General features: G+C 39.4%; 1 long non-coding RNA gene across 2 annotated transcripts; it reads left to right on the forward strand.

Annotated features, from left to right (window-relative positions):
- The first annotated feature begins 1,113 nt into the window (after positions 1-1,113).
- On the forward strand, positions 1,114-7,654 carry LOC140484120 (uncharacterized). Of its 2 annotated transcripts, none has more exons than XR_011962171.1 (2): positions 1,114-3,204; positions 6,735-7,654. It is a non-coding gene; the product is annotated as an uncharacterized lncRNA (long non-coding RNA). The 2 variants fall into 2 exon arrangements; XR_011962170.1 differs by lacking the exon at positions 1,114-3,204 and adding an exon at positions 3,212-3,563.
- The last annotated feature ends 1,988 nt before the right edge of the window (positions 7,655-9,642 follow it).

A 9,642-nucleotide genomic window follows, 5' to 3' on the forward strand; every position in this document is an offset into this window, starting at 1 on the left:
CACAGCAATCTGCTGCTCCCTTGCCACAAAAGAGGATCTCTGGTTCCCACTAGTTAACATGCACACTCACGCAGACTTCAAACTTCCTCCAACTTGTTTTCACTGGGTATTGATATATGTATTTATAGACTGCGTTCTAAAATACAGATGTAACACCACATTGTATTTTGTCAAATCTGTTCTGATGATTCACTTATTGGAAAACTTATATTGCTTTGACTATGTTCCAGAAATTATAACCATAAGTCACTTAGTAACAATAATCTAAACAATTTTATGGATAAATTACTCTAACGAACCCTTGTATATTTCTTTTGTGCGTTTCAATAGTTGAAGGCCATTGTTTCTCATTGCAGTAAGCCCAGTTACAAAACAGCTGTTCATTAAAATACTCTTCCTAAAATATTTACGTAAAAGCAAAGCACTGAGAGTGAACAGTTCACTAACAGTGAACATTCTTTACTGAGAAGAAACTTGCAGAGACCATTGTTATGCCTAACATCAGAATTCAATCGTTTTCAATTTAGCAGTAAATGCTTTGAAACACACCAACCGTTTGGACGAACATTTAAGAGTGCAATTTCCCATGTCACCTTATTGTTTAGACGGAATCTTCCTTATTCTCAAAAGGAAAGAAATGTGTACTTTGTAATGCTAATTTTTTTTAAACAAACAGGCTTTAGGTTAACAGCAGTTAGTGGTTACAGCACCATTGAATCATACAGTAAACACCACACTCATTTACACTTTTACAATGCAAACGTTGTTTGTCCTAAACAATGAGTTTAAGCAAACAGGCAAGTGTCACGGATGGCTATTACAGTAATAAAAGTTAAGCAGGCGTGTGCCAGACTGCTCGCCACTAAACAACATCTAACGGGAATTGAGTAAATAAAGACAGTAGCAAGGTTCATAGCTTGCCAGTCCCCAAACTCGGTTAGCCTGTTGGGATATAATAGGCTGCTATTAAGTGAAACTATTGTCCACTTGGTAAGATTACACTCCTTAAGTTCCAGGGGCCAGAATATACGGTGATCCCAGGAGGGAGGGTACAAGCTGACGTGCTGAGGGATGTGGGTGGGAAATGCCATCACATTTGTTTTAGAGATAGAGAGCTGCACTTGACAGTTTCTCGCTCCTCCATAGCCCACCAACAACCCCCACCCCCAATCCAGCTGCCTGTCAGCGGTTGGGCTCGGGCACGACATTGCCACTCGTTCTCCCCTCCCCCGCCCCCGAGCGTGGGAAGCGGAGCGGCCAGCCGTTCACATCTCCTGAACTCCGTTTAACGGAAGCAATTAGGCGCAAGCTGCAGACTCTACTCTTTCCCCATCCCTAGTCCCTGCCCTTTCACGCCTGCACACGTCCTAATTATTTTAGTTTGGGATGCCAGCGCTGTTTCCTGGATATATCCGATAATGCTGAAAAAAGAAACAAAAAGTGGCCACGTGGGTAGTCATCAGGACGACGTGCTTTCGTATCCTTCATTAAATGTCAGTTTAATTTCCAAGGCTAGACGCAGAGTAAGACACTTTTGTTTTTTTTTACAGTTTGACAAGAGGGAGGTTCCCGCCGCGTCTTTCTGCTTTATTGCCTTCCTCAAGGAAACCGTGCTAGAAGAGCAAACCTTCTTTGCTTTCTGAATTTTAAAATAATAACGATCAGATCTACACCTAGCGATTGAAACTCGGCTGTCCTCTATTCCGTCGCCTATAGGCAGACTGGTTTATTTACGTAAACACTTTTGGCGAGCCGATTAAAACGTATTTGGCTTTCTTTCTTGGGGAGACATGTGACTACAAACGTTCCCATGAATGCATCTTATACAAGTTCTGCCACATGTTCCAGAGTAAAATGCTCGCCTGGTGATATTTTCACAACCGATCGACTAAAATCTCCCCCGAGACCTCTTCCGATTTAAAACTTTTAATCCCATTCGCTTTCCCAATTCTAAGGAACCCTCCGACTTTCACGCAGCGAGATATCCACATAAATACTGGAGAGGTGATTCTTAAACCAAAAACAATTTCCATTTTCTCTAGGACAGTTTAATATTTCAGGTACAAAGTTGAGACACCAGTTTCAGTCATATTCTTTTTAACAACTAGGCAAGTCTAATTATTGCAAAACGTTCAGACCATGCGTGCCAGAGGACACTTATTTAACCCTTGCTTTAGAGTTAACTTGCATCCACTAATACTTTACTTCCGTCACCATCAGCACGAATACCTTTATTAAGGATGTTTTATATTGATACTGTAGACATACCACCGGTTTAACTTTCTAAGTGTTTAGCATCCGACGGTATTTAGGGGGGCGGGTAGGGGGTAGGATGCACGATTCCATGATTCATCCTTTTCTCGGAAGCGCCACGAAGATCCTAGAAGCAGTTTTTACTTTCGGTTATCTAGCTTTATGACGGTCAAATACACTCATACAGCTAGATAACCAAAGATAACAACTAACTTCCTCAATCCTTGCGTTTGCGGATGCCTTCCACTCTCTTTACACTCGCAGTACCTGAAGGCTGCAATAGATCTCGCCATGTTCACATTCTCAACCTTTTTTTTCCCACATAAATTACTTCTCGGCCCAGAGATACTCATCTGCTCACTGGCACTGAGAGGGTGCATCGTCCCTCGAAGTTTTTGGTCAACTTCCACAGAACTTAATATTCAACATTAGCACTCCAGGTATTAATATCAAGAGGACGGGTGGGGGGTAAAAACAACCCCATCGGCGGATTAGTCTCGATATGATCTGGACAGAGTTAAGAGTGAGGTGCATCTATCCGTCCACAGGCCTCTATTTGCATTGTAAATCGCTTCATTCTCACAAAGGCTGCATGAAGACGTTGAGCCCACAGCACTTATCCAAAGCGGCCACATCGCGTCAATGTTTTCCCTTGGCTAATTCCGTGGTGGAAACGGGCACAGCGAGCCGGGAGAGCGGGCAATGCGGTCGCCCCCCTCAGCTGCTGCCGATCCCGATCTGTTCTAATGGCAGCGGCGGGCGGTTGCTGAGAGATTTGGAGAGCGGTTTCCCCCCCGTCAGAGCTGGCGGAGCTGGGAAAGCTCGGAGCCGCCGCACCATTGCCGCTGCTACCAGGGGTCTGAAGACGGATCAGGGCCATCATTGGGATTGCGGTGCCGAAATCTGGACCAACCCGGCGAGGTCAAAGGTCCCGGACCGCGGGAGACCAAGGTAATGATGATGTCATGAGAAATTTCAAGTACACGTTTATTGATATGCATGGCCGATCAGTCGTCAGCTCCCGCCGCAAACAAAGGGACTCCAAGCCCCCCACCCCCCTCAACACCTTTATTTTGTCGCCAGATCTAAAATAGCTGCGGCCCTTTTGCTCTCCTTCCTGCAAATAATGTGTGGCCAATCCTAGCTCTGGAGGAGTCTGTCCTTCTTTGGATAGATGAAAGCTTCTCTGCTCGGGGTAACGTCCTTCAATTTCTGTGCCCTCGCACGGTTGCTACGAGGCATTTTGCCACTGCTTTAACAAAAACAGGGCCTTGCTGTTCGGGGAACTGGAGATCAGAGCTCGCTACGCAGTGAGTCCATTTATGAATACGCAAACAATTTGCTCGGGCTGTTTGTTTGGTTTTTTTAATCGCTTCCCATCGTAGTCAAATGCTGTCTGGCACCGGGATTCTTCAATTAAAATGAATTGGATAATCGCCAGTGTGCAATGAGACCAGAGATGGAAAGTTCACCGAATGGCTGAATGCTGAGTGTCAGGCGACTCTGGGAACGCGCGGCCGTGTTCTCCTGTTCCATTAGTGTTTGTAGTAAAATATGACATAAGATCTTTACTGCAAGTCTTCTGTGTCATTTTATTTCTCAGATCAGAGGAATGCCTTATGAATCGTATTATTCCAATGACTGTAAGTGCCAAAAAATGCCGCTTTACTTGGAATACACGAGGATTTATTTTACAAAGGGAGACAATCCGTCATTCAGAAACCTGCAGCCAGAGTTACAGAACATGAATTGGCCCCACATTTTCACTCTCTATGACACCCCCCCCCCCCATGTATGTGTGTATATATAATATATATAAAATTCAGTTGCGTCATATTCGACTCACAGGAGAAAATGGGGCTAATAGAAGAACAGTGCAGAATTTCTACTCCTAGTTATGCCTGATGTTGGCCTATATCTTTATTCAGCTAGAAACTAACTGTATGGTGTATGTCTGAATATTTAGAGGTAAGATCTGAAAGGTTAGTTTAAGTAGCTGATGGGGTGCAATGTTCCCTTTCACTATACACTATAACAGCCCTTAGTTTTGCAGATTAATTAGATGTGTTCAGCAAATTAGTTTATTCAGAGAGAAGAGATTGTATAAATCTTATGTAAAATCAAACGACGCCAGTTTATTTAACGTTGCTTCATCAAAAGGACCCTACGTCAGTTATAGAGATTGTTCTAATATGACACCATCAAATCATAATTAAACGATACAATCAACAAGACGACTTTCTAATAGACTAAGCTATCTGTTTTGACCAGGTTTTTAAATGAATCGTTGTGATCATTTCTCCTGTTATGGTTGTTTATTCTCCTCTCTGATTTACACTTATGCAAATGAAACAATATATTTTGACTATTGCTCATTCAGTACAAACTCTATATTTCAAATGACAATCTTCTCCTTTGAAACAATTACAATTGAAACAACTAATATAGGATTGGCATAGTAACACACCGTGCTTTGTCGGCCTTAATTTCTAATAACAAGACTATGCCAATGTTTAAATTTTTTAGACTTTTCCCCGGATGTCTACGACAGTTATGAAATCAAAAAAAACAAAATTGGGGAATGAATAAACACAAAAATAAAAAGCAGTCGATAAATGAAACTAAAGTATAATCGTTAGAAATTGTACAACAGACGGAGTCCAATTTTAAGTCTTAATCCCCCATAAAATATCATTGCATTCAAAGAATGAGACAATTACTCGTTTTATCAAAACATACGAAAGGCTTTAAATGACTCAAGCTGTGACGTTAACGTTAGTGCGCAGCAGATAGGTCCATTTTGAATTAAGTGCTGGCTCAGTAACCAGACAACACAACGGAAAGAATTTTTCCATCATAAGGGTCATTTTCGTGAAATGACAACATTGTCGCCGTAAAGTGCAACACTGAACATTGAAAGCAGCTAATAGATTGAGTAGTGAGACATAACTGAAGCACCCCAAAATACTGTGGTATTTAAAGAGGTTTAAAATACGATGAACCGAATTGTGTACAAATACCTCAATCCATTTTGACATGCTCTTGGATTTGCTTAACTATGCTCTTAAGCGAATGACAATGTGTCCAATTATTGCAATATATAAGGCATGGCAGACTGACGTACAAACAGACAGACAGAAACCTTTCTGTTTTTATTTTCCACTTTGCAGTCGCAAAGGGCCTATTACATGAGTGTAACAGATTACAATTTATGGTTTTCTTACAATCATGAAAAATGAAAACTGAATACCAAAACTGGAAATTTTGTGTATTTTGGATGACACAGAAGACAGTGCTGTAAACTACAGGCAAATATTAATTTACCTTGCGCGGCACCCTCCCAAAATAAATAAATAATTCACGAAGAACACTTGTCACACGATTTTAAATGTATAGGTGTATAATACTATTCAAAGTAATAGACTACTGTAAGTGCTACTAAAACCACTTTTTGTGTTTTTTTTAAAACTATGGATTGATGCCGATACACAGTTCTGCAGAAGACTGCATTTGGTGTAAATATCAACCTCATCATATCTATCCCAAAGACTGCAGCACATCGTAAATTAAGACTCATAATCTCTCGAATGCATTAGTTTGAATAGGTGCCAACGTTCGAATGCAAGTGAATCTTTGTCGGAATTTAAATTGGTCCAATTATATGCTGTTCACTTTTTTTGTGTACGAAGAAGTCATTTCGGTAAATGTAAATTGAGCTGCACCATTTTAGGGGGAAAGTCCTTCAGCACCAACGTCACTGAAATATACTAGTTGCCAAAAATGATTGCAGTAATAATGACTACCTGTCACATGGGTTGGCTCTTACTTGCAGCAGCGTGTTTTAATAGGCATAATAATTAAAGGCAATGGCACTGGCAATAGTGAACGTGACGATTATACACTCGCTTTCCATTACCAATGTTCCCAATTTCAAACCTGCCAATCTTCTTTTAGTTGCCTTGATACCAAATATACGCCTTTAGCACAATGTAGGTTTAAGATTATTTTATTAAATTATTATTTTAGCCACTTTTCTATTGAATTTATAATTGAATTAGGAATTTCAAAATGCAAGGTGAAGTCTTAAAATACAGAAATGTTGGTCAAATTTGCCTTAAGGTCGCTTTCTGTACGCTTATTGCGACAACACTTATACAAATCATCCCATCAAACTAGTCCACTTAGCAATTGATGTACAGGGACTATTTTAATCAGAAATCTGATAACTCGTACCCCACCTTAAAAGACCAAATGACCACAGGTATTATAAACTGAATACATCATAATTGGGTTACAGTGTGGAAAACATTGTCTTAAAGGTAACTTTAACTATATCAATGCAGCAAAACATTGGTTAAAACACATCTTAAAAATATTGCCATAACACAGCGGATAAATGAGTCATATTTTAAATGAAAATGTCATTAGTGGTTTGCAGATTGGGACGTGATTGTCATGTCACTGTTGTAATCTTTTTATAGGTTTCCAGATGGATTCAGCGACACTGTATGGCATGGATCTGAACTACCCTCATGATCTTAAAATAATATAGCGACTACATATGTTAATATTCAGTTTTCATAATTGGCGGCGAATGTACGCATGCACGTGAGCTTTGTGTGATACACTGCAGGGGATACATAGACTTATATTCGACATTTTGCCGCCCTAATTCTGGATTAGATAAATGGATGTAATTAAAGGGAACAGTACTGAGTCATTCGAGGAATCACCTATCTCATTGGAGCTGTGTGTCATGCTTTTGAATAAGCCGCAGACCACTAAAACCAGTCAAAACAGCCATCTTGTATGATAAAAGGCCATTTAATTATAGCTATCTGTAATGCTTTTGCAAAACATTTGACTTGCATTCTGTGCTGATCTGTATTTTTCCATACGCAGAATTTGCATTTTTATCAACAATTATGGCTGATTGTTGTCATATGCATTTTGAGATGGGCAGCCGTATTCGTCACTATAACTATATCTGCATTGTAAAGTCAATTATTTTAGATACTATAATCTGTTAATACTACCCTACATAACACAAGAACAAGACCAGTGCGTTATTAACTAAATGTTTTTATACGGTGAATATGGTATACATTTCACATGCATTTGTACACACGAAGTACTGAATATGTTTTGTTTTACCGTTTTCGTCGGTATTATGTTTCAGAACATGAATGTATCCGGTTTACTTTCAACCTGTAAAATATTCACGAATTAAAAAGATTAGTTGATGCTATTAGAATGTGGATAAATTTGACAAATGCTTCAATACGTAATAAAGTGTTAAAAATTACATTACGTCGACGTTTAGTCTTTCGATAACGTTATTTGTGACATGTGAAATGTTTGAAATATAAATAGTTCCATTAAATTCCTCCTTGGCCACTTACCCTGTTGTGTAATGAATATTCATTTGTATATTACATGTCGCGAATTTGTAACCAACAATGCGGTTTTAAGATGCTTGCTGTTATTGCAGCACAGCAATTTTATAAAACAACAAATGATTTCCAGGATGTGGGAGAACCACGTATGAAATGGTCTAAATGCTACATTGTTCAACTTAACATCTGGAAATAGTTTCTATATTCATCTTCAAACAAGATTAAGGCATGTAGATTGACCTGAACAGAAGACGAGCTAAGAACAAGATATGCAATCTACCGTTCTATGAAATCTGTGAGGCGTTCTTATTACAAGATTTACACCTTCTGCGTTTACTAAAATCACGACTTCATTTCAAATCATTCAAACGTTCACATCTGCCCCTATATTTAAATACATTTCCAATGGTCGGCTGGTAGTCTTGTTTTCAAAGTAATGAAAACACAATTAAATTGCACTATGGGCGATATATGTGATCTTCTGCAGACAAAAGAAACCCAATACACGCTCAGTTCGCCGCACATATTAAAATACAAATGCGTGCCCTAGTTCTGGATTCCGCTGAAAGACAGGATTGTTTGCTGCAAAACGCTCCCTGCTCTCTGCCCTATTGTCAGAGCCTGGAGCCTCTCTGAGTGCCACTGACCGTGGCCATGAGACTCGATTCAACTCGGTCAGCGCATATTGTGAATCGCTTTCTGAAACAGAACGTGGCAATTCTGATGAAATAAACAACTTAACAACTATGTTAACAATGCAAACACACCACTAATAACAGCGTTGGATTATTTTCAGCCCAGTACCTAAAAACGTTAGCCTAATAAATACTCCTTGGACATAAATAGTGAGATTCCTTACTGAAAATATTTTGCTATGTAGGGCAAAGCTGCATTTTGAGTGCTTGCCTGTCAGCAATCTAAACTAGTAACAACTCCAGAAACTTCACACATTAGCAGAGTTCCAGCCACAGCGTATGACGAAATATTTTGGAACCATAATTAAAACAACCGAAGAGTCACTAAATGCAGTGACTCTATCCAAACTGTTAAATTGCAGTCAGATTCACAGATAGTGTGACATAATAGATCGAGATAGAAACATGGATATAGACGAGATTGTGGAATCGAGCGAATAGAGGGCACATATCTGACCGAAATACCCATTTGATTAAGTTTTCTACGGTCAAATGTCAATATGCTGTACAACTGTACAATGCAATGTCTTTTTGCTCTCAGAAGCATTTCATAATGATTAACTGTATCATGCCTTTTTCACCTTGCAATCGGCCGAATATAAACAGTCAAAATCAAGTTCAACATGATGCAAGTAATTAACAAAATAATTTCAAAGAATATCCACTCAACACACCTGTTCTTCACGTTCAATTTAAATGGGCAGACTCAACATTTTACAAACAAAAGTATGATAATTTTACATTACTGATTTGGATCTTCTCGTTGGCAAACCAAACTCACCTTTTGCCTCCAACCAACAAAACTCCCAACGTTAATGCAGCACATTCACCGTTTATTACACTGAAATAAGTCGTAGTGCAATCAGCTAAATCATTCACAAAATTAAAACAGAGTTGATTTAAGATTGAACTATAATTTAACTAACGTTAGAATTGCCACTGGCAGGGAATGCCATATTGTACAACTAGATGTATGGAGATGGATACTTACAGACTAGTAGCACACAAACTTCAAGGTGGTTTCATTTCTGAAATCTTCAGGTACAAAACCCTGCAGCTGAAAGGTCCTCCTGGCAAGTTTTGACTTCGCCACCGGCCCCATGAGCAACCAATGCCATTCCTCGTCAATTTCATTCAAAATAGCCGCTTATTTCCACATTATTCTAGTTGAAATGACACTGAAATAGAGAGGAAAACTTCCACTCTTTAAGGTAAATAACTTTTTTTTAATTCCCCCATAACATTTTGCTATCCCAAGCCCAAGAAGTAAAAAGTGACGGTACTGTCTGCAAGTTTTT

This window comes from Chiloscyllium punctatum, chromosome 2 (assembly GCF_047496795.1).
Source record: "Chiloscyllium punctatum isolate Juve2018m chromosome 2, sChiPun1.3, whole genome shotgun sequence".
Lineage (NCBI taxonomy): Eukaryota > Metazoa > Chordata > Chondrichthyes > Orectolobiformes > Hemiscylliidae > Chiloscyllium > Chiloscyllium punctatum.